Source organism: Bos javanicus, chromosome 3, assembly GCF_032452875.1.
Source record: "Bos javanicus breed banteng chromosome 3, ARS-OSU_banteng_1.0, whole genome shotgun sequence".
NCBI lineage: Eukaryota > Metazoa > Chordata > Mammalia > Artiodactyla > Bovidae > Bos > Bos javanicus.
Genome location: NC_083870.1, coordinates 88,432,979 through 88,458,689, shown reverse-complemented (window position 1 = coordinate 88,458,689; position 25,711 = coordinate 88,432,979). Strand labels below are relative to the sequence as shown.

Here is a 25,711-nt window from a genome sequence, read left to right as displayed (position 1 = left end):
CACTAAACTGAGACGATCTGCTTCCCTATGATTTCAACCCTTTGGCCCCACTTCTCCTCCCTAGGACAACAGCATAAAATAATGCTAATTCTTATTGAACTCTTACTCTATTCCTAGCATTGGTCAAAGAAATCTATTCACATTTACTCAATTCTGAAAACAATCCACTCAATTTGCTGTTAACTTTACAGACTGGAAAATTGAGGAAACAAAGCCACTTTTCATGGGTCTGTCTTGAAGTATTTAAAGCTGGGACTTGTTTCATTCATTAAACTGAAATTTACTGAATATTTTCAGTATGTAAGACTGCTGTATTCTAGTTTCTAGCAATATGCAAGGGAATGCAAGAAAATTGCTCCACTCAGGGAACTTGGAAAGGAGACTAAAAAGGCAAGTCACAAACTGGAAGAAAAACAAACTTAATGGTTACCAGTGGGGAAAGGCAGGGGGACAGAGGGATAAATTAGGCATTGGGGATTAATATAAATACACTGAGTGTGTGTGTTTGCTCAGTCGTGTCCGACTATTTATGAACCCATGGACTGTAGCCCACAAGGCTCTTCTGGCCATGGAATTTTCCAGGCAAGAATACTGAATCAGGTTGCCATTTTCTCCTCCAGGGATAAACACACTACTATACACAAAATATATAAAAAGATCTTCCCTGTAGCTCAAATGGTATAAAGAGTTTGCCTGCAATGCAGAAGACCCAAGTTCAATCCCTGGGTTGGGAAGATCCCCTGGAGGATGGCGACCCATTCCAGTATTCTTGTCTGGAGAATCCCATGGACAGAGGAGGCTGGTGGGCTACAGTCCACAGGGTTGCAGAGAGTCAGACACGACTGAGCAGCTAACACTATATATAAAACAGAATAATAAGCAGGGACCTACTATATAGCACAGCATGTGTGTGTGCTCAGTTGCTCAGTCATGTCCAACTCTTTGCAATGCTATGACTGTAGCCTGCCAGGCTCCTCTGTTCATGGGATTTTACAGGCAAGAATACTAGAGTGGGTTGCTATTTCCTCCTCCAGGGAATCTTCCCAACCCAGGGATTGAACCTGTGTCTCTTACGGCTAACCTGCATTGGCAGGCAGGTTCTTTACCTCCAGTGCCACCTGGAAAGCCCACAGCATAGGTAACTCTATTCAGTATTTCATACTAACCTATAATGGACAAGAATCTGAAAAAGAATAGATATATGTACATGTAAAACAAAATCACTTTGCTCTATACCTAAAGCTAACACAACATTGTAAATCAACTACAATCCAATATAAAATTTAAAAAAAAATTAAGCTGAAAAATGACATATAACAAAGGGGAAAATACAAATAAATAAAAAGAAGATATCTGTAAAAGGTTTATCTGACAAAGAGCTTCTTTCTGGAATATATTAAAAATTCTTACCACTCAAAAATAAGATAACATCATAATCTCCACCAAAGAAAATATTAAAAATGACAAACATATGCAAAAAATCATTCACTATTAAGGAACTGCAAGTTAAAATCATAAGGTACCATGAGAACCCACTAAAGTAAAAGTAAAAAGAATAAACAGACTAACCATACCAAGGGTTGGCAAGCATAAAGAACAACTGCAGCTCACATACACTGCTGGTAGGAATACAAAACTGTACAACCAGTGTGGAAAGAAGAGTTCACCTATTTCTTTAAAATTTAAACATACACATATCATACAACCTGCTACCCCACTTTCAGGTATTTGCCCAAGGAAAATGAAAGCATATGCCGACACAAAGACATTATACAAATGTTCATAGTAACTTTATGGGTTATAACCAGAAACGAGAAACTGCCCAAGTAGCTAAAAGTTGAGCCGATGGACGAATGTGGTAAATCCATACAGTGGAATGCTAATCAACAATAAATAGGAACAAACTACCGATACACTTGACCGCATGAATGATTGAAGGTCGACATTAGAAAGTGAAAGTGAGAATAAGTAGAGTGAAAGAAAGAATCCAAAGACTTTATACTGTAAGATTCCATTTATATAAAATTCTAGAAGAGGCAAAGCAACTGGAGTGACAGATACCAAAGCCGAGGTTGCCTGGTAGGGGAGCTATTTGTGGGCGGTTGAAATGAGGGAAGTTAGGCTATAAAGGAGCATAAGGAAATCTGGGGCTTTGATGAAAATGTTGATTATCTTAATTATGGTGATGGTTTCACAGGTGGATGCATGTGTCAAAACACATCAAATTGTACACTTTAAACATGTATATTTATTATATACCAATTATACCTTAATAAGCCCGTTAACATTTTTTTTGGTGGAAGCACGTGATCACATACCAAGATGGCCCTGTGGTCCAGTGCAGTTTCTTGAGCCATAATTCTAACCTGTAGGCTTGGATAACTTGGGTGATGCGAAAGCATGTAAATTCTGCAGCATCAGCACTGAATGCCATAGAGAACTGCCGGGCACTTAAAACAGGGTCTGTCACCCTTTCTGGGAAGGCTGCAGAGTCTTTGTCTCAGAGTTTCTATGGAAGCAGGTTAGGAACTGGACATGGTGTGGGGCAGGGGAGGGGGTGGGGCGGTGCTTTTAGAGAAGAGAAAAAGAATAAATTTGTACACAGGCTACGGACTGACAAATGATCCACTAGGACAGCACTGAGGAAAAAAGAAACAGAAAGATCTGAAGTCAAGCTAGGACTTGGAACATAGTGCACATGTGATAAAATCATCATTTGTTCTTCTACATATTCATCAAATGTGTACTGGGATCCCACTCCATTGCAGACACTATTCTAGATGCTGGAGATACAGCTGCGAGTGAGAGATAAAATCCCTGCTTTCACAGCGTTCACATTCCAGTGGAATGAGATAGAACATCAATACATCAAGGAAGACACATATAATATCAGCAGCAATGTGCTGGGGAGAAAAAGTAAAGCAAGGCAGGAAGGCGGCAGGGCTGGGCACTGAGGTTGGTATAAATCTGAATGGGCCAGGGTAAGCCAGGCGGAGGTTGAGGAAGAAGACTCCCTTTCTGGAAAAGAAAGTAGAAGGGCCATTATTAATGAGAGACTGAAGGGACTTCCCTGATGGTCCAGTGGCTAAGACTCCATGTTCCCAGGGCAGGGGGGCCCTGGTTCAATCCCTGGTCAGAGAATTAGATCCCACATGGAACTAGTTCACAAGAACTAGTCCCACTCTTAGCTGCAACTGAAGGTCCTGCATGTCACAACCATAAAAAGAGAGTGAGACTAGAGAGGTGAAGGCAGGGCTCAGTAAGTCTTTCCATAATGGGACAGTGGTAACAGTAACATAACGACCACTTCTGCTTATTGAGTCTTACCTGTGCAACATGATTTTGACTAAGAGCTTTCATCCTTATAGCAGCCCCATGAGGCACACGCTAGTGTTATTCTCATAATGCCACGGATAAAACTGAGCCTGAGACCCTGTAAGGTGCAGAAAACCCAGAGGTAACAATCAGCTGAGGAAGGGACTCAGATCCACCAGATCTGTCTGACCTTGGATCCTGAGCTCATAACCACCAAGTAGCCATGTCAGAGTATATAGGTTCATGAAGCCCCAGCAGTGGATTTGGGATGAGTAATCTTACTTCACAATTATCTGTCCTCTATCCGATTCCTTGCTTGCTTATTTCTAATGAAACAATGCTTTGTCGTGGTTTCATGTAACAATGCTTTCATGTGAATCATGTAAGTAAATACCACGTAAGTGTAAAATACCTAGAAGTACTCTGGAAAAATGGAATTTGACATTTTTTTTGCAATTTACTCCCTCTGCTTCATGTACCATCAGACTGGAAGGTTTAAAGTCTTGCCATGGAGCACAAGGCTGCTGAAATCTTAGGAATGGTCTAAGCTACCATTGCTATTCACCTGGACCATGGGTCTTCCAATCCCATCTTGCTCTTTTCCACTCTTTTACTGTGCTAAGAGTAATCCCTTTAGAATACAAATCAAGTCCCTGTAATTAGTTTTCCTCATGCAACCTACTGTCTCTAATACAGTTCAACACTTCCGTGGCTTAAGCCTGTAGAAGTTCATTTCTCAGTCACACAGCAGTCCCATCCTCATGGAGCTATGAGCCCCATGGTGAGTCAGGGACCCAGGCTCCTTCCACCTTGTGTCTCAGGGTTCCATTCTTTGAGGAAGCAGAGACATCAAAAGAAATCAGAGAAGGCATACCTGCTTCTTCAAACCCCCAGTCTGGGTGCAATATACATCACTTCCATTTACATTCCTTGCCAAGCAATAATCACGTGCTCATATCTTGAAAACAAGAAAGTGTTTTCTTCAAGAACACACAACAAGCATTCAAGAACACTTCAAGAACACTATCTGTTCCCCACCATGCTCTCAGAAAAGGGGGTCCCTGTTTATACAGCTTCCCACAGGGCCAAGCCCATATTTTGGAGTAAGGACCACACAGTGGTGGCTTACTAGACACTCTCACACAATGCCTTCCACTTTGGCTTAAGCTCTATCTAATGAAATTCAAAAATCTTTAACACTAGAATAACACTAGCCTACTAGATCTATTTAAGTTGCCTCCTGACCTACATACCCCACTTTATACCAGGCCATTCCCTCTGGTCTCAATGCTCCAGTGTCAGTGGTCTGTCTAGGCCTATAAAATTTCATGCTCTTCAAGGCTCACTGGGCATGACACTCTTTCCTCTTCCTCCTCTTTTTGTCAGTCCTATTTTTTTCATGGAATTTCCTTTCACTCTCTTTTGCTTTTGGCTTTCTCCTCTTACCCCCAGACTAGGCTAGTTCCTTCTGTTCTAAGGACTCATCGCCTCCCTACTCCACTATCTGTTCCCCGCCATGCTCTCAGGACATCTCAACACAGTTGCAATGACTTATTCAGTTTCTGAAAGCACAGTTAGAATCAGACTGTGGATTTAAAGCATCTGTCTATGACCCACTGGTGGCCTTAACTCTTGGCCAGACGGTTCATAACTTTCTTTGCCACCATCTCATTTGAAATATAGGGATAATTATAATGCATCCTTCATTGATGATGGTGAAGATGAAATGAGATGAGGTAGATAAAATACTCAGTGCAGCCCAAGGTGTATAATAAACCATAACTAGTGGTTGCCGTTGCTGTTACTGCCATGGGGTTGAGCTCCGTCACCGTTGTTCTTGTTCACTATTTTCAGAACTTACCCAGTGCCTGGCCATAGTGGGAATCCCACAAACAACTGTGAAATAAAGTAATGCTCTCCTTTCCCTTGGACATGGAGGGAAACATTAAAGAAACAAGTATCTGTGGCTCATCCCTCTTACTGTGCTGGCCCATGTTCTATGGATGAGTCAGAATTATAGCATGGCTGAGTGGTGAAGCCCACAGCTTTGGAGTGAGCTGGTGGGGCCTGGCTCAGTTATTTCTTAGGGGCCCAACCCGGAGAAATTTTCCTCTCATTTCTGCACCTCAGTTTTCCTGATTGTAAGCTGGTGACAATAATGGGATATGCCTGGTGGAGCTCTTATGAGGGGAGTACGGTGCCTGACACAGAGGAAGCCCCCAGAAATGATGGTTGCAATTAAAAACAATTAGTTGTGGGGGTTCCTTTTGACAACAGAAAGTGAATGCAGGACCCATTTAACATGCCATGCCCTTCCTTCTTTCCTTTGAGGGCATTTGAAAGCCATGATATTTGCGGTTTCCCAGGAGTGAACATTCCTTTGAAAGGAGGTAGCTAAGAGAAGGCAAAACATCCTGGACCATATGTATTCGAGGCCACGAAATAGCACCTGACATGGTCACCATCTCTGACTCCCTTTGGCTTGCTTTCCCTTCCCAGTGGGTGCAGGACAGAGGCATGGGGTCAGTAACAGAGGAATTATCACGGCTATTCCAAAAGAAGGCATTTACCTAATTGCAAAGGAACACATCCTGGCTGCAGACAATAAATGGTGTGTGATGCTTCCATGAAGTGAGATGGATGGAGCTCTCTGTTGCTAACCGGCCCGTAACCAGGGTCATTAATCACACGCGGCACACCCATTGCCTGTAATGGACTTCACCCCGGAAAACTCCAACTCACGGTGCCAGTGGGTTAAAGGGAAGGCCTCGCCTGTTATGGAAATACACATCTCCCATCGGGACTAACCCTGGGCGTTTGCCACCCTTCATTCCCTGAAAGGCTCTTTTAATTGATTTTCTTTCTTATTCTCTCTGACCTGGCAGAGAGCTTACCTGCCAGCCTCTGCCTGGACCCAGAGACTTGGTCTGAACTGTATGAATTGCTAAGAAGCCTCTAGTCCACAAGAAATCTCCCGTCTTTCCTGCCCTTGACAAGTAAAGTAACTAAATCTCATTAGCAGATCCTCATTGTTTTGTGTGTGTGTGTGTGTGTGTGTGTGTGTGTGTGTGTTTGCCAGACTCCAGGTTCCTGCAGATAGATCTGGAGGAAGGACCCCATTTTCTGGGTGGGAAAATGGTATGACATCATCATTTTTTTTTTATACTGAGCGTTCTCTCTGGGTGCTTTATGCCCATTTCCTCACCACAATTAACCTAATAACAATTCTGGCTGTCCATTTTTCTTGGTAAAGAGAGCAAGGTTCAGAGAGGTTAAGAGAGGTGTCCATAGTTGCACAGTGAAAAGCAAAACTGGTGTTCAAATGGGCATGCCAGTTTGTAGAGCCTATGTTGTTTCTGAGATGCCCACCTCAAAGTGTCTCACAGATATCTTGTCTTTCCTAGACTGACATCTGAAGTTTCCTCAAAGCCACAGCTGAATTCCCGTTTCCTCCTGACCAGTAGCAGAAAAGCAAAATAGCACTGGATGCTCGAGATAATCATGAAAAGTAGACTTTCATTTTAAAAGGCCGTTAAGTTCCACCATATTGACACTCACAAGTTAGATCCAGTAAATACTGCTTAACTTAATAAACAGGCTCTGGTCTAGTATTTCAAAATGCTCAGGGTGAAGAAGGTTAGATGGGGTTTAGTCCATTTCCTATCCATAGGAGAACCATGAGATTGAGTCATTTGTAATAAATTCCTCAGCTGTGCAGTTTCTGAGGAGACACTATTTACTTAATTTGATTAAGAAGGAAGAAGCCATCCCTGTGTGTGTGTGTGTGTGTGTGTGTGTGTGTGTGTGTGTCTGTGGGGGGCAGGGGAGGGTGGGACTATATATTCTCATAAGCTCTGAGTGGTTCAGAACCAGAGGTGGTAGAATTGCATTTCAAGGTTATCCCAGGCCTGTAATAAAATAGCTAAGGCAACTGGAATGATGCCTTTTGTGCTGGGAGATTATTTGCAATGGAAAGAGCTTACTGTTGTGATTTCTGCTATTAAGTTTGGCTACATGAGGCCACCCGATCTGAAAAAGGCATGGGTAAATCCTTCAGCCTGGCCTGCCAGGTTCTTCATGGGGTGGCCCCAGCTTGTCATTCCACTCGAGCTACTGACATTTTAAAAGGGCTGGTAATTATTTGTGTGGGCGGCTGCCCTATGCATTGTAGGGCATCATGCAACACCCCTGGCTTCTACTCTGCTGCTGCTAAGTCGCTTCAGTCATGTCTGACTCTATGCGACCCCATAGACGGCAGCCCACCAGGCTCCCCCGTCCCTGGGATTCTCCAGGCAAGAACACTGGAATGGGTTGCCATTTCCTTCTCCAATGCATGAAAGGGAAAAGTCAAAGTGAAGTCACTCAGTCGTGTCTGACTCTTCGCAACCCCATGGACTGCAGCCTACCAGGCTCCTCCGTCCCTGGGATTTTCCAGGCAAGAGTACTGGAGTGGGGTGCCATCGCCTTCTCCATGCTTCTACTCACTAGATGCCAATAGTACTACCCCAGTTGTCACAACCAACACTGACTCCAGATATTGCCAAATGTCACCAGGGGACAAAGCTGCCCTTGGTTGAGAACCCTGGAGTATTGGAATTGTTATTGTTCATAATGTGATTTCAGAGGTAGCAGGCACTCAGTAACAATTTGTCATTGAAGGAACGCAGCACAGAACCCAGTCTTACCATCCACTAGGCTCCCTTTCACACAGCATTCTGTTCCTCATCCACGATCAGTTTGCCTTTCTTTCCTCTCGTCCTGTATCTTCCACCTAAAATCTTTTTCTTCTTCCATCTTGAGCAATTAAAAACTTATCTTTCATTTAAGATTGCATTCAGACACTATCCTAACTAAAGTTATTCTTGATCACCCATGTGGGATGTACCCCCACCATCCCATGGCTTCCCTATGATCAGCTATCTGCGACTTTAATCGCTTCTAACACTTTCTGGAAGAGATGATCTAATCTAGTGTTTAAGAGATCAGGCTCTGAACTGAAATTAGAATTCCATTCATCCTGGCAAGGAAACTGTAGAAAAGTGACAGTATCTCTGAGATTATTTCTCCATCTCTAAAAGAGGGATAACAATACTATCTCAAAGGTCTCTTGCAGGGATTAAATGAGATAACATATTTTCTAGGCATGGCCAAGTCCCTGGCATGTAGGAATCAGTTCAGTTCAGTGTCTCAGTCATGTCTGACTCTTTGCGACCCCGTGGACTGCAGCATGCCAGGCCTCCCTGTCCATCACCAACTCCTGGAGTCTACCCAAACCCATGTCCATTGAGTCAGTGATGCCATCCAACCATCTCATCCTTTATCATCCCCTTCTCCTCCTGCCTTCAATCTTTTCCAGCATCAGGCTCTTTTCCAATGAGTCAGTTCTTCTCATCAGGTGGCCAAAATATTGGAGTTTCAGCTTTAGCATCAGTCCTTCCAATGAATAATCAGGACTGATTTCCTTTAGGATGGACTGGTTAGATCTCCTTACAGTCCAAGGGACTCTCAAGAGTCTTCTCCAAGATCAAAGTTCAAAAGGATCAAGTCTTCAATGCTCAGGTTTCTTTATAGTCCAACTCACACATCTATACATTGACTACTGGAAAAACCATAGCTTTGACTAGACAGACCTTTCTTGGCAAAGTAATGTCTCTGCTTTTTAACATGCTGTCTAGGTTGGTCATAGGTTTCCTTCCAAGGAGCAAAGGTCTTTTAATTTCATGGCTGCAGTCATGATCTACAGTGATTTTGAAGCCCAAGAAAATAAAGTCTGTCACTGTTTCCATTGTTTCCCCATATATTTGACATGAAGTGATGGGATTGGATGCCATTATCCTAGTTTTCTGAATGTTGAGTCTTAAGCCAACATTTTCACTCTCCTCTTTCACTTTCATCAAGAGGCTCTTTAGTTCTTCACTTTCTGCCACAAGGGTGGTGTCATTTGCATATCTGAGGTTATTGATATTTCTCCTGGCAATCTTGATTTCAGCTTGTGCTTCATCCAGTCTGGCATTTCGCATGATATACTCTGCATATAAGTTAAATAAACAGGGTGACAATAAACAACCTTGACATACTCCTTTCCCTATTTGGAACCAGTTGTTGGTCCATGTCCAGTTCTAACTGTTGCTTCCTGACCTGCATACAGATTTCTCAGGAGGCAGGTTAGGTTGGCTGGTATTCCCATCTCTTTAAGAATTTTCCTCAGTTTGTTGTGATCCACACATTCGACGATTTTGGCTTAGTCAATAAAGCAGAAGTAGATGTTTTTATAGAACTTTCATGCTTTTTCAATGATCCAACAGATGTTGGCAATTTAACCTCTGCCTTTTCTAAATCCAAGTTGAACATCTGGAAGTTCTTGGTTCATATACTGTTGAGGCCTGGCTTGGAGAATTTTGAGCATTACTTTGTGAGCATGTGAAATGAGTGCAATTGTGCAGTAATTTGAACATTCTTTGGAATTACCTTCTTTTGGGATTGGAATGAAAACTGACCCTTTCCAGTCCTTTGGCCACTGCCGAGTTTTCCAAATTTGCTGGCATATTGAGTGCCGCACTTTCACAGCATCATCTTTTAGGATTTGAAATAGCTCAACTGGAATTCCATCACCTCCTCCAGCTTTGTTTGTAGTGATGCTTCCTAAGGCCCACTTGACTTCACATTTCAGGATGTCTTGCTCTAGGTGAGTGATCACAACATCATGGTTATCTGGGTCATGAAGATCTTTTTTGTATAGTTCTGTGTATTCTTGCCTCCTCCTCTTAATGTCTTCTGCTTCTGTTAAGTCCATACTTTAATGGCTTCTAACACTTTCTGGAAGAGATAATCTAATCTAGTGGTTAAGAGATCAGGCTCTGAACTGAAATTAGAATTCCATTCATCCTGGCAATGAAACTGTGGAAAAGTGACAGTATCTCTGAGACTATTTCTCCATCTCTAAAAGATGGATAAAAGTACCATCTCAAAGGTCTCTTGCAGGGATTAAATGAGATAACATATTTGCTGGGCATGGCCAAGACCCTGGCATGTAGGATAAGTAATGGATATTATTATTCTCCCTACTAGAATGAAAATTCCTTAAAGACAGGGGCCCGTTTTTACTCATCTTTATACCCCCAGTAACTAGGTCGTATGTATGTGCTGTCACTTCAGTTGTGTTCAACTCTTTGAGACCCCATGGACTGTAGCCTGCCAGATTCCTCTGCCCATGGGGATTCTCCAGGCAAGAATACTGGAGTGAGTGCCATGCTGTTCTCCATGGGATCTTCCCAACCTGGGGATAGAATTCACATATGTCTGTATCTCTTGCATTGCAGGTGGATTCCTTACCCAGTATCTAGGTCAATTCCTGATAAACAATGGATATTCGGGAACTCTACATGCACAAATGAAGTGAATGCTTCAAGCTAGGAAATCCTCCAGGATAAAAGATTCATGGGCTCTTCCTATGTAAGAAAAGAAAGATTTTAGTCTGAGCTCCTCCTTCTACAAGAGGGAAAAACCAAAGGCTGGAAGGACAAATAGTTTGTGCACAGCATCACAAGGTGATATAGAACCAAAAGTCACATGCCAGACCTGTGACCACCAGCCCCTTGCAGACCACCTTCCTTAGGAGAATCCTGGTAGAGCTCCCCTCTCTCCTATTTGCAAAGTGGCAACAGGAGAAACTGGCTTCAATGTGAGGGAAAACTAATTAGAGCTAATTTATTATCTTTCTTCAGAACTAGGATGCTGGGTGGAATCTGCTGGAGCTCTCTGCTGCAGAGAAATCTTATTGATTATATTTACACATCTTATTTGAGAAGCACATGGAAACCTAATCATAACTGTAATAACAGGCTCATTGGCCCTCAGCAGACTTATCTTAGCTACATGATGTTTTCCAAGGTGCAGCTCAGGCTTTATCTTTTTCATAAAGTTTTCCTAGACAATGTTCTGTATAATTTAAACCCTCTCTGAGGCACCTTGGAGAGTAAATAGTGCTGTGGAGGTGGGGAATGACTTTGGGAAAGGTACTTCTCCTTTCTCAGCCTGTTTCCTCCTCTGTAAAATGGGGCATTAGTATTAGCCTTGTAAGTCTGACATAAAGTTGAAGTACAACACTGTATGTAAATGGCATGCCCAATGCCAGATGCATACAGGAGGCGCTCAGTAAATATTAGCCCCTACCTATGAATATGTCTTTTCATACTGTCCATGGGGTTCTCATGGCAAGAATACTGGAGTGGTTAGTCATTCCCTCCTCTAGTCAATCCTAAGGGAAATCAACCCTGAATGTTCACTGAAAGAACCAATGCTAAAGCTGAAGCTGAAGCTCCAATGCTTTGGCCATCTGATGCAAAGAGCTGACTCATTGGAAGAGACCCTCATACTGGGAAAGATTGAAGGCAAAAGAAAAAGAGGGGCAGGAGAGGATGGTAGCATGAAGAAGACTTGAGAGCTGAAGAATTGATGCTTTTTAATTGCAGTGCTGAAGAGGACTCTTGAGAGTCCCTTGGACTGCAAGGAGATCAAACCAGTCAATCCTAAAGGAAATCAAACCTGAACATTCATTGGAAGGACTGATGCTGAAGCTCCAATACTTTGGCCACCTGATTCGAAGAGCCTGGAAAAGACTCTGGAAAAGATTCACTGGAAAAGACCCTGATGCTGGGAAAGATTGAGGGCCAGAGGAGAAGGGGGTGACAGAGGATGAGATAGATAGCATCACCCACTCAATGGACATGCATTTGAGCAAACTCTGGGAGATAGCAAAAGACAGAAGAGCCTGGGGTGTTGCTGTCCGTGGGGTTGCAAAGAGTTGGACACAACTTAGCGAATGAACAACAAGCAACAAATGTATATGTCTAGGGATTTGTCATAGAAAACTCCAATCCTGCCTGTGAATGCTTCAGCCTCAATTTGGCTCTGCATTCGGGTATGGAAAGGGCTCTGGGTTCAGCATAATGGGAAGATGACTGGGGTACAGGTGAAAGGCCATCTTGCAGAAGGGAGATGGAGGAAGCATCATGATATGATGGAAAGACCATGGGATCTCAGCTTCAGTCCCTTCCAACCACAGGACCTTGGGAAATTCACTTAACCTGAGTGCAGTTTTCTCACTAGCAACACTAGCAAAGTTCCTACTTCATGTGGCAACTATTAAGATGAATTTATATTATTCATATCAAAAATGCACAGCACAGGGTCGGATCAAAATCTCTGGGTCCAGGACTCTTAGGCACTTAGGATGGATTCAGTAAATGTGGTCATGAACAAATGATTTGGATGGAGCTCCTTATAATCTGTGAAAGGAAACAACATGGATTAGGAGACAGAACCATAATAGTTTATATTTCCATCTTTGCCAAGTCAGCAAACACCCATCTCCCCAAGTCTCAATCTTCCCAGTTATAAAAAAGTAACCCTAGGGCCTTCCCTGGTGGTCCAGTGGTTAAGACTTCACCTTCCAGTGCAGAGGCTACGGGTTTGACCCATGGTCAGGGAGCTAAGATCCCACATGCCTCGCAGTCAAAAAAATAAACACTTTCAGCTGATTTAATACTGTAACAAATTCAATAAACACACTAAAAATGGTCCATGTCAAAAAAAAAAAAAATGATCCTAATGAAGATTTAAAAAAAAGGTTGACATTGGTGAAAAGGATTTGCAGAGTTAAAGTGGAATCACAATGGCATTTGGAAAACATTTAACATAGCACCAGCAAATAGCATACCATTCACATAAATGGCTGACAATACCATTAACAAATACTTACAAACCACCCATTTAGGGCCAGTCATGGGGATTCCGTTGTGAATGAGATGCCCCCTGACTCCCTGGAGGAGCATCAGCAATCGACCCCTTCCTCATCAATGATGGAGGGATTGGAAAGGTTAGGGTCTGTAGTAGCAACCTAGCGTCTGAAGACATGTGCAAAATACACACGCTTGTCTGTGTGCCAGTCTGTGCTTTAAATGCCCTCATTTGCCCTTCATTGTAGGATTTTTTTTTCATTTTATTATAGTTTTTCATGTTTTGTCTTTTGTCATTTTCCCTTTATTTGTTACCAGGGCACTTGTTTCTAGAAACAATTCCATCTCTCAAACATCCTTCTGATTTCTTGTATGAAGCATATACTAACACTTGGTGAGAATGTTGTAGAAAATGAGAAACAGGTTTTGAGGGAAGGACCTGAGGGCTCTTCTGAGAGCATAACAGATGAGTGTCAAAGGGTGAAATTACTGATATCTATTTTGCTGCTTTAATACTCACTGACACCAACCCGGATCTAAAGCCATATCACCTCTTCTATTAACACCGTGAAGGGATACTCCTCTGTGGCCCCTGATGGGCCACTCCTCCTGCATTTAGACCCCTACTTCATCCCCTCCACAACCCTCAATCTGGTCTTATCCTACAACTTTAACCAAAAGTATAGGGTGGAAGTGATATGGTGCTAGTTCTGAGCCCAGGCTTTATGAGTAATAATGCTTCATGAGTTTATTAACCATTTAATTCTCATTGCATACCCCTGAAATAGATACAATTATCTAAGAGCTAAATATAGTTTTCTGGGTGTCAGATACTATTTTAAATGCTTCGGATAAACTGATTTGTTTAATTCTAATATCAACTTTATGAGAAAAATGCTATTATTGTACCCATCTTACAGATAGGAAAACTGGAGCACAGGGAAGTATCTTTCCCAAGATCCCACAATTAGTAAGCTTAGAGTCAGGCTATCTGATTCTAGAACTCACACATTAATCACTATGTTGAACTTCAGAGGGGTTAACTGTCTGGCCCAAAGTCACACAGAGGTCATGGCAAGGATAGGATTCAAACAGGCTGTATTGACTCCAAAGTCTGACCCTTCTGACCCACAAACATCTAAAAGACTGTTCTGGATCTGCCATCAACTTCATCTAAACTCAGAGGCAACTGCTATAAAAAAGAAAAACATACGGCTTGCAGACAGTGGTCATCTTATCAGAATATCATAATTTTATAGAATCCTTTTCTGGTTTTCTTTTCCACTTATGTGTGTGTGTTTAAGACTGCCTACAGGAATAAAAGCATTCCTATATTTCTTTGTTACTCCAGACTCAAGATGTACATTCCCTGTTCATTTCACCAACATCAAAGGGCAGTGGATACAGAACAGCCATTCATCCAGCCTATAGGATTTGACCAAGTGCCTTCAAGGTGACTGTGATCGGTGCTGGGGTAAGAATGGTGAGCAGGGTGCAAGCAGACTCCACCCTCATATCCCTTACAGAAAGTCTGTGGGATCTCGCCAGGCTTTGATGCTTTGGAGTGCGTGACCTGAGGCAGGTACCACACACTTTCTGAGTGCTGTGAGTCTCAATCTCTCATCTGTAAACTGGAGTTTTTTTTTTTATCATCATCTACATTATAAGAGTCTTATGATGGAAAAATGTAATAAAATGAGTGAAATGCTTAACAGAATGTCAGATACAGATGGCAATTAAATGCTTTCAAAGTTATTGTTATTAATAATAGTTTAATAATAATAGAAGTCTAGTATCTACTAGGCACTGGGCAAGGTTCTTCAAATGCAGTGATAAATAAGGCCTGTTTCTTATAGTCAAGGGGCCAGCAGTCCTAGTCAGGAGAATACACACACACATGGACAGCTGGGCATGGAGTCATAGGCTGTCACAGAGGGGTGTGTCCAGTGTTGCTGGAGCACAGAGGAAGTGCAGACCGATTCCTTGCTAGTGGGAGTGTGGGTGAGGAGACGATTGTGGCAGTTCCTCAGAAGAGGGGTGTTAGAACTTGGTGTTTAGAAAGAAATTCCCTGGTGGCTCAGATGGTAAAGAATCTGCCTGCAATGCAGGAGACCCAGGTTCAATCCCTGGCTCAGGAAAATCCCATAGAGAAAGGAATAGCTACCCACTCCAATATTCTTACCTGGAGAATTCCATGAACAGAGGAGCCCAGCACAGTCCATGGGCTCTCAAAGAGCCAGACATAACTAACACTTTTCACTTTCAAGGAGAAATGTGTGATAGGAAATGTAAAAAGGAAACTTGAGGCAGAGGAAAAAAGACTGAGCTAAAGCTCAGTGATTATGTTTGGATGGTTTCCAATGAGGAAATATTTTCTGGGAGATGGGGCTGGAGTGGGTATTTGAAAAACCAGGAAGCAAGAGCTGGTAAGATATAAGCCTAGAAAGGTATCTAAGGCCAGATTATGGAGGCTCTTAGATGTGAGGCTAAGGTGGTGAGTTTTATCACATAAAGAGGCAGGAGAAATTGATAAGAAAAAACCTCTAACATAAATAGACTGATTCATCAATAAAGAGGCATAGAAATATAGATACATGGATATAGTTATAGATATGTATATGCATACAGCTATTGCTGACTGTCCCTATTTCTTTTTATCTGTCTGCTTGTCTTCTGCCTTATTTTCCTTTTTCCAAAAATAAGTAGGATGAGAGCATGGTCTGCTTGCTCTTTGTTCACCACTGTAGCCATAGCATTTAGCACAGTAATGTGGTAGGCATTTGACAAACTCTTGTTGAATGGATGAATGAATGAACTATAATCACTATATTTGATATTTATGAAATGATTAAATTCACAACAAACTATGGAAAATTCTTCAAGAGATGGTTTTTCCAATAGTCATGTATGGGTGTGAGAGTTGGACTATAAAGAAATCTGAGTGCCAAAGAATTGATGCTTTGGAACAGTGTTTTGGAACTGTTGGAGAAGACTCTTTAAAGTCCCTTGGACTGCAAGGAGATCCAGCCAGTCAATCGTAAAGGAAATCAGTCCTGAATATTCATTGGAAGGACTGATGCTGAAGCTGAAACTCCAATACTTTGGCCACCTGATGCGAAGAACTGACTCATTTGAAAAGATCCTGATGCTGGAAAGGATTGAAGGTGGGATGAGAAGGGGATGACAGAGGATGAGATGGTTGGATGGCATCACCAACTGGATGGACAGGACTTTGAGCAAGCTCTGGGAGTTGGTGATGGACAGGGAGGCCTGGCATGCTGCAGTCCATGGGGTTGCAAAGAGTTGGACATGACTGAGCGACTGAACGGCAATGATTAAATAAACATATATCATGACTATGGCGGAAAGTGGGTGGTTTCACAAAGCAGGTGACACAATCTTGGCATGGTTGATGAGTACAACTTAGCTCTGCAGAAATGGAGTATTTGAGAAACACATGTACAGAGATCAATGGTCACTGCCCACGCAGCGTACAGTGTGGTAGTGAAGAACATGGATTCTAGGGCCAGAGTTCAAGTGCTAGTTCTGCCATTTAAGAGCTGGGAGCCCTAGGGCATGTTCCTTAACTTTCTGGGTCTCTGTTTCCTCATCTATAAAATGGGGACAATAAGAGTACTTAAGTTATGGGATTATTGTGAAGATATAGGTACTCACTACCACAATGCTGGGCAATATAATAAGCTCTAAATAAATATTAACAATTACTAATTGTATCACTGGTGAGACCTGAATGCAATCAGCAGAACAAACACTCCAGAGTCCTATTACACACAAATCAGTTCTTTCTTCAGATATTATAACTGAACAGTCTACATGAAGTCTCTTTGACATAAATCTCTTTGGTACAGATGAAGACCAGACAGCTTGGGAGTCATTTCTGAAAAGATGACTAAAAGACTATAAATAAAAAGAAATGAGAGAAAAAAGAACATATTGAATGCAAGGCTTCAGAAAGAATTGTTGCAAGATACTAATGAGCAGAGAGATCTGGGAGAAACCATGTCAAAGCTTTCTGAGAGAGTGTGTGAACAATACCTGGGGAATGCCAAAGAGAGAGATGATAAAGGAGAGATGACAGCTCCCTGCAGGCCTGGACCAAGTGCGACACAGAATAAGCAACAAGGCCAACGGAAAGCAGTGTGTCTTGTTAAGTTCCTTTGAGAGGCTTTAAATCAGCAGTGGCTTCCTGGCAGGGTGAGGCAGGGCTCCAACCATTACAGGTTACCCAGAAGCCACCAGAGAAAAATGGAGAAGGAAAGCCTTGAAGAATGAGCGTGGTCCCTGATGTGATGTGGTTACCATAGAGACCACTCTCCATGGTAGCCAGGAAGGGCAGTGCCTGTCCTCAGAACAGTTAACAAGCTATTAGACCAAACATGAAGATGCCAGCAGGTGAGTAGAATGAAGCCGCTCTATCACAGCTGTCTGTTTGCTAAGATCAAACATGGGAAGAAACGGCCGTAAATCAGCCCAGCCACTGCAGCCATTGAGTCAAGTTTAGGGGAATGCAACAGAATTTCTAACCTGTGAGTCAAAACCCAGGGACCATGTCCCAGAGGTACCCGCTCACAAGAGTGATGCTCTAGATTCCCCAGACTGACTTGACGATCCAAACAAGATCGAAACAAAAGAAAACAAAGTGGCAACAGCAATGAACAGAAAGAAAGTAACTAAGAATGTGGGAAAGACTAGCTGAGAAAATTAAGAAAGGCAATGAACAGAGGGAGATTTCACACTGTTTTGCCCAACATTCAGTCACGGCAGAAAATATAAGCTGGCTTTGCAGCAAGCAGGAATATATTCTCAGTGCAAGATGGCAGGACTGGAATTTGAAACTGAGTCTCAGAACAGGCACTTTGGAACTACTGGGCTATGCTTCTTCAGGAAAGTGTCCAAAGGAGCTCATGGGCAACTACCGCTTTGATGTATGATCACCTCTCTAAACACAGAAGATAATGTAGCAGGATGAGGGCTTCACTGTGTGGTGAGACCTGTCCTGTAAAGTGGGGCAAGGCCCCTTGGGTCCACTCTGCCTTCTATGAGGATATCTATCTGCACAGGTGGCAGCTCAGGACCCAAGGTCCTTATGTCTTGTTCTTGATGCCCTGGAGCCCACCTTGGCTTTCCCTCACACCTGAACTATGTTTAAAACATCACACCTCCCTGTCTTGACTCATACTATTTCCTCAGCGCTAAAGGTCCTTTGGGCTTCCCTGGTGGCTTAGATGGTAAAGCATCTGCCTGCAATGTGAGAGACCGGAGTTCGATCCCTATGTTGGGAAGATCCCCTAGAGAAGGATAATGGCACCCCACTCCAATACTCTTGCCTGGAAAATCCCATGGACGGAGGGGCCTGGTAGGCAACAGTCCATGGGGTCGCAAAGAGTCAGACACGACTAAGCGACTTCACTTTCACTTTCACAAAGGCCCTTTACACCCTTTTCCATTTCTTGTTCAGTCACTAAGTCATGTCTGACTCTTTGCAATCCCATGAACTGTAGCATGCCAGGTTCCTCTGTCCTCCACTGTCTCCCAGAGTTTGCTCAAGAGGGCTGTTTCATTTACTAACTCACTCACTCACTCATTTATTCACTCATTCCTTCACTCACTCATTCATTCATTCAATCAAAAAGAGTTAAGTACGTACCAAGTACACAGGATGCTTCTGATTCCTTCCTCATTACTTCTACATGCTCTGCACTTATATCTAACAAAACACAAACACTCTGCCAGGTGTGTTTATCGATGTGTCTGTTGAGCTCATTAGATTTTAGATTCCTTGAAGGCACATTGGGTCTTGCTCACAGTCTAGTGAAGTTTCTAGAATCGAGCATGTAGCAAGTGCTCAATAAATACTTATTAAAGGATGAATAAAAGAGTAAATGACTGAATTGCTTTTCTAATTCTCTCCAGGTTGCCATATTCTGAAGGGAATTCTCCAAGCCATCAAGTTGGCCTGGGATGAAATGTTTTTGTGCACATTACTTAATAAAAAGGGCTCTGGGTCAATTGAAAAATTTAAAGTCAATATGAAATTGATCCTCATCAGCACTTTCTTCTCCAAACATATAGACAAAAGGACATTTCTGAAACATATGTATTAGTGTTGCATTTTCTGCTCCAAAGACTCAGTGATTGTTGTCACCTTGAAGTCCAGCCCTCATTAATTTATGGGGTACCCAGCATAATCAGCAACAGGCTTCTTGGTAGGATAAATCAGAGACAAGTCTAGAATTTGGGGGAATCACTAAGCTGCAAACAGCACAATTTCCTTTCATGCTTTTTTATCTTAGAAGTCACTGAGCACCATTTAAATTAAGCTGAAGACCTTTAGGGTCTTCCCTAGTGACTCATTTGGTAAAGAATCTGCCTGCAATGCAGGAGATCCAGGTTCAATCCCCAGGTCAGGAAGATCCCTTGGAGAAGGGAATGGCTACCCACTCCAGTATTCCAGCCTGGACAATTCCATGGACAGAGGAAAGACCTTTAGGCTGACTTTCAAAGACATTCTAAGGTAATCAGCAAACAGGTCCTCTTCAACTATTCAAGGAAAATAATACATCTCAGAAATTCCCATCCCATCTTTGCTCAGTATAGTAACCATATAAATGAAGATGTGCCGAGAAGGGAGGAAAAGCAGTCAGTAGAGGATTAAAACAAAACTCTTCCTCCTGGAGGAAGCACAATGCAATGACAGAGCCAGAGGTACCACATGTGACAAATGCTTGGGAACAGTATCTGGCACATAGGTGTCTCCATCACTTGAGAAGCTGGATGCAATGATCCACTTAGACTCCAGTGTTCTTGCCTGAAGAAGTCCATGGACAGAGGAACCTGGTGGGCTACAGTCCATGAGGTTGCAAAGAGTTGGATACAACTGAACAGCTAACACTTGCACTTTTCAGGCAGAATTGGGAAAATGATTCAGGACCTCTAGGTTAAGCAACAGAGATGCTGATATGGACTGCATGCTTGTGTCAACCCAGAATTGATAATGTTGAAATCCTAAGTGATTGGGATTTAGGAGGGGAGGCCTTTGGGAGGTAATTAGGTCATGAGGAAGGAGTCCTCGTGAATGGGATGAGAGCCCTTAAAAGGAGAGACAGGACAGCTGGCTTCCTCTCTCCGCCAGGGGAGGATGCAAGGAAAGAGCTGCCACTTGCCAACCAAGAAATGGGCCCTCAGACACTGGATCTGCTGGCACATAGATCTTCGGCAGACTTCCCAGCCTGCAGAACTGTGAGGAAGAAATATTTGTTGTTTGAGCCACCTGATCTACGGTGCTTTTGTAGCACCAGCTTGAACTAAGATGAAGGTGAAGTCAGAGCTTCCCATGTTGACTCTCATCTCCTTTGGTTCTGTAGGATGGCGCAGTATCACAGCCTGAGTGCCCCCTTACCAGAATCATCTGGCGAGCACTGATAATGTCTTATATTGTTTCATTCAGGACACCTCACCTCTCCTCTAGCTGAGATGCAGGATGGCAATGTAGTGGGCCATGATTTTCTGAATGCCAAGCTGTACATGCAGAGAAAAAACAGGGGAGACTTCCCAGCATGAATATCCCCAAATTTCAGATAAGGGTCATAGCAGTAGAGACTCCACCAGACTTGGGCTCCAGATTGTCCTGATAATGGTTCTGTGGAAGTAGGGATGGTGGTAGGGAACAAGGGCTGGACAGGATTATGAAAAGCTTCAATGAGGAAGGGGCTTTATCTCAAAGTGTGTCTTTGAACTTGGTGGGAGGTGCCAGGCTTTAGCTTCCATGGTATTTCAGATAATCTACCCCAAGTTTCTGTGAACCAGGCTGGACCCTGTCTCTTCTGTTTCTCCAGATGTAGAAAACATCACAGCTAATAAAAGGTGTTGATCAATACTGTCAGTGACACTGTACCGTATTTCATCCTTATCTTGTTTTCTAGTTATTCAAACGAGTGTGTTTATAGGTCCAACTGTTAAAGCACCTCTTATTTTAACCCTAAGCCCTACCTGGCATATGTGTGTGTGTATGTATATATATATAATATTTGTTGTATATAATATTTCAAAATATGGTCACAGTAACTGTTCAGCAATACTGTTAAAAAAAATATAGTATTATTTCCATTCTAAAAATGAGGTTCAGAGTGGTTAAGATGCATGCAAAAAGCCACATAGCTAGTAAGCAAGAGAGCCAGGACTTGAACTCACTGCCCTAATTCTAAATTTTTAAATCAGTGCAGTTTTCCCATTTTGAATATAAGTTAGAGTTGAGGTTTATGCTCTCTAGCCCAGTTGTGGTCCCCCTAGTTTGTAGAAATCCTGATCTTCATGATGTCTTCTGGCTCTCTGGATTTGACACAGTGCTAGGACTTGCCTTGCACATGCTCTCAGCCTCTTCCCTCCTGAGACACTTGAGATAATTCTCCCGTACATGAGTCAGTCCTGATCCAAAGCCATTCCTCTTTTCAGTTTAATTTTTTAATGATTTACTTTTCAAAGTTCATAAAAGTGATACACAATCATAATATCAGATTTAGAAGAAAAAATATAAATAGTGAAATAAAAGTCTTCCTTATCCCATGACACAGGGAAATTCACTCCCAATATCTTAATGCCTTGTCTTCAGCCTTTTTTGGGGTCAACATCTACACATCTAGAGATATGCTTGCAACAATTTGGAATAATGCTGTACATAAAGTCCTGAAGCTTATCTTCATGTCCACATGCCATTAAGAACAATAAAAAATTCTTTAGAATATATTTAATGACTACATTATTTATATGTGAAAACTTCGGTGAACCATTTTCCTCCTTTTTGGAAATTTTGGTTGTTTGCTCTCTATCAAAACTACAAGTAATTGGAAAGAAAGTTGTTTGCTCATGTACCTTTGTAATTTCTGTTTTTAGGATAGAATATTAGAGGAGGAACTCAAGTCAAAAGCTAGGAGTCATTTTAGTCCCTTCTGGGCAATTGATATTAATTACATTCTCACCAGTACAGTTCCATTCTACAATGGAAGATCATTTTTCCTGGAAGCTTCCCTCAAAGTGGTAATAAAGGATAATCTTTTAGGTAACCCTGCACTTGCTTGCGGAGAAGGCAATGGCACCCCACTCCAGTATTCTTGCCTGGAAAATCCCATGTCTGGAGGAGCCTGGAGGGCTGCAGTCCATGGGGTCGCTAAGAGTCGGACACGACTGAGCGACTTCACTTTCACTTTTCACTTTCATGCATTGGAGAAGGAAATGGCAACCCACTCCAGCATTCTTGCTTGGAGAATCCCAGGGACGGGGGAGCCTGGTGGGCTGCCGTCTATGGGGTCGCACAGAGTTGGACACTACTGAAGAGACTTAGCAGCAGCAGCATGTGCTTGAGTAGGAACCGAGTTTAAGGGATAGCAACACAAAACTCTGCTTACCTAGGCTGGGAAGTATTGTGGTTAACACAGCTAGCATTACTTATCCTAACTAATCCACAGGGAGTGTCTGATTTACTCAGTGATCTCCAAATCAAAAAGCCTCAGCTGGTTCTATGTATATAGCCACGAGTCCGCCTCTGACCAGCATGCTTTATATGAAGGCATGGGTGATCTGTAGCCCCTAGCATCCAACCTAGTGTTCAGCATATTGTAAAACTTACCTGCATGTGGTTTTATGTGTGTTTATGGAATGAATGAAACCATACAAGAGCTTTATGATTCCAAGTGGCTGACATGTAAACAAGGTGTACTCTGCCAAGTGAAGTGACTCATCATCTGGCCTCTGACCCCTATGAAAGTGCTTCACCCCCAGAAGAAGCCCATTCAGCTACTCAGGGCACTTGTACACTGCCTGCCCACAAGAAAGCCCGATGCTGAGGACCGCCCTTCTGAACAAAGGCTTTTGGCAGAGGAAAGTGGTATTTCCCAACACAGTCGTTTCTCCTCTCCTGCTGATGCTAATTACAGTTTGCTGAATGTAAATTGGGGAAACATCTCGCCCACCCAAAGGAGTTCCAGAGATGGGCTGTGGTCTTCACAGTAACCTGGGAGCAGAAATCTCTCCTTCCTAAGTCTTGTATCCTTTTTCCTTCCCACCACAACACAGACAGGTAAACACAGAGAAGCGACAAAGTGAGTTTGGACTTGTGAAGCATCCCAACCTCAGGGCCTTTCTCTTGGTCCTGGCTGTGATGTGAAGCTGGGGGTATGAAATGGAGGCATGAGGAAGACACTACCTGGCTGGCAGAGGTGCTACATGTGTGTGGGGCTACTGGGGCAGTCTGGCAACACAGTTATACAATTAATTATACTGAAACAAGAAACTCAAACTTCTTTGAAGGGCCCCTGCCCATGGGACCACCATATTGCCATTTTGCCACACAATCATTCCTTTTTTCTGCTTTAGCATCACTTGTTGAATTTCAACCTCTATTAAAATCCTTCTCCTTCTTTCAGGGCATTATCAAGGGTTACCACCTCAAGGCAGCCCTCCCTGGCTGTGTACTAGTCATAGCCATACGAACACACTCACCTTTCCTCAGTGTTATCATAACACATTGTTTGGGCCTCTTTTATACTATTTTGGGGGTCTGTGCATCTATTGTCAAGTCTGGAAAACAAGGCTGATGGGTTTCTAAGGTCTTTTCAAGCTTTTCTTTTCAAAATTGTATTTTTTGCATTCTTAGGAATAATCAAATGCTTTAAAAAAAAAACAAAAACAATATAGTATAGTGGTAGGATTGTGCTTTGGCACTATGGCTTCCCTGATAGCTCAGTTGGTAAAGAATCCTCCTGCAGTGCAGGAGACACTGGTTTGACTCCTGGGTCAGGAAAATCCACTAGAGAAGGGACAGGCTACCCACTCCAGTATTCTTGGGCTTCCCTGGTGGCTCAGTTGGTAAAGAATCCACCCACAATGCAGGAGACCTGGGTTTGATCCCTGAGTTGGGAAGATCCCCTGGAGAAGGGAAAGGCTACCCACTCCAGTATTCTGGCCTGGAGAATTATATGGATTGTATAGTCCATAGGGTTGCAAAGAGACAGACACGACCGAATGACTTTCACTTCAGCACTATGAGAACTGAATTGGAGCATCAACTGAGTTGCTTCTAGCTGAATGGCCTGGGCAAGACTTATCATGCCTTTGGGCTTCAGTTCTCCCATCTGTAAAATGGCAATAATGCTGATGTGATATCACAAGACTGTAGAACAGAGTAAATCGGGCTGTGCATGTGAAAGTATTTTGTAAATAAATAGTGAAATATAGTGTTGATAATACTTATTTCAAGAAAAAGCCCTGAGTGATTCTCTCCCTAAAGAAACTACACCACTGCTGGATTAAACATCTTAAAACCTAATACCTCTGATTCTCAGAATCATGCCCAGTAATCCACACTATCTCTCTGTCTGCAGAACAAAGATTCTTCATTACAAACCCACAGGAACCTTAACAGTCACAGTCTGAACAACTCTGGGTACCCTCTTGCAGATCCTACTTTGTGTTACACGTTTGCCAGGTTTTTGCCACATAAACAGTGTAAAGAATTAGAGAGGCTAATTAATTTAGGGTCAAGTCGTAGATTTGCAAGTGAATATCTGTGTGATCCTGTGAAAACTGCTTTACTTTCTGAATCTTCGTTTCCTTGTCTATAAATCAGCTCTGATAGCACTCACTATAAGGAACTGTTGCGAAAGTGACCACGTGACATCTCTGTTAAAGCGCACAGACAGGGCACCCAGCACACAGCAGGCACTGAACAAAGACCAGTCCCTTTCTCCTTTTCTCTCCCTTTGCGCACGAAGATTCTAGAATTCCACAATATGAAATATTCATCCACACAGATGTGGGGTAGACAATGGGTGGTCTCTAGGGGAGTGATGTCAGAGAAAGATTTTACCAGAAACTCCATTTCAGTATCACCATCAGGGTCCTGCTTGAGCCTGTCACCCACTGGGCTCATCACCAGAGTGAGCATTTAATTTTTTTTTTCACAAAAGAGTATTCTCAATGATGCATGTGATAAATACGCTGGCTTTAAACCTTTTAGAAATATTAAAGGTTTCACAGCTCAATGTTTGACAGACTTGATTAATCCCTTCCACACAGATATATTCAGGAGGATAGCTGTAGTTGGGTTTTAAAGCTCCAAGAGTGTTTTCTGATAAAGGTAAAGAAAAGCTAAAGCACTTTTAAAGACAGAGAGGTTCGTGTGCTACACAAAATAGACAAAAACTATGAAGACCCAGAATTCAGAGGAGGATGGAGAGGCGGAAGCTAGGGTCCATCCAGGGAATAGTGCTTTAAAAATTTTCTCCCTAGGAGGAATTTTCCAATGAAAAGCACACATCCTGCCTGACCAAAGGCCGTTTGTCTGAGAGTTTTCTTCTCCGTTGGGTTCCAAAATGAATGATGTGGGAGTGGGGAGGGGGCAGGGCAGGCAAAGGGCAGAACAAACTTCAGAGGTGAGTAAAATGGAATTGACCACTGCCCCCTATCATAGTCCTGGACCATTCAACAGCCTCCTGCTCATTCTTCCAGTCACCAAGGCTGTTTCTTGCACCGACCTCCCCAATTCCCAAATGCACTCTGAGCACCTCAAAAGAACAAGAAATATTTTTGGATATTTTCCCCGTCAGCAACTACCTTAGTTTTGTATATAATCAGTGCCTAATAAA

At 42.7% G+C, this 25,711-nt stretch overlaps 1 protein-coding gene across 5 annotated transcripts in view; it reads right to left on the bottom strand.

Annotated features, from left to right (window-relative positions):
• DAB1 (DAB adaptor protein 1) overlaps positions 1 to 25,711 on the bottom strand; it is a 1,337,206-nt gene that overhangs the window by 919,205 nt on the left and 392,290 nt on the right. The window lies entirely within an intron of this gene.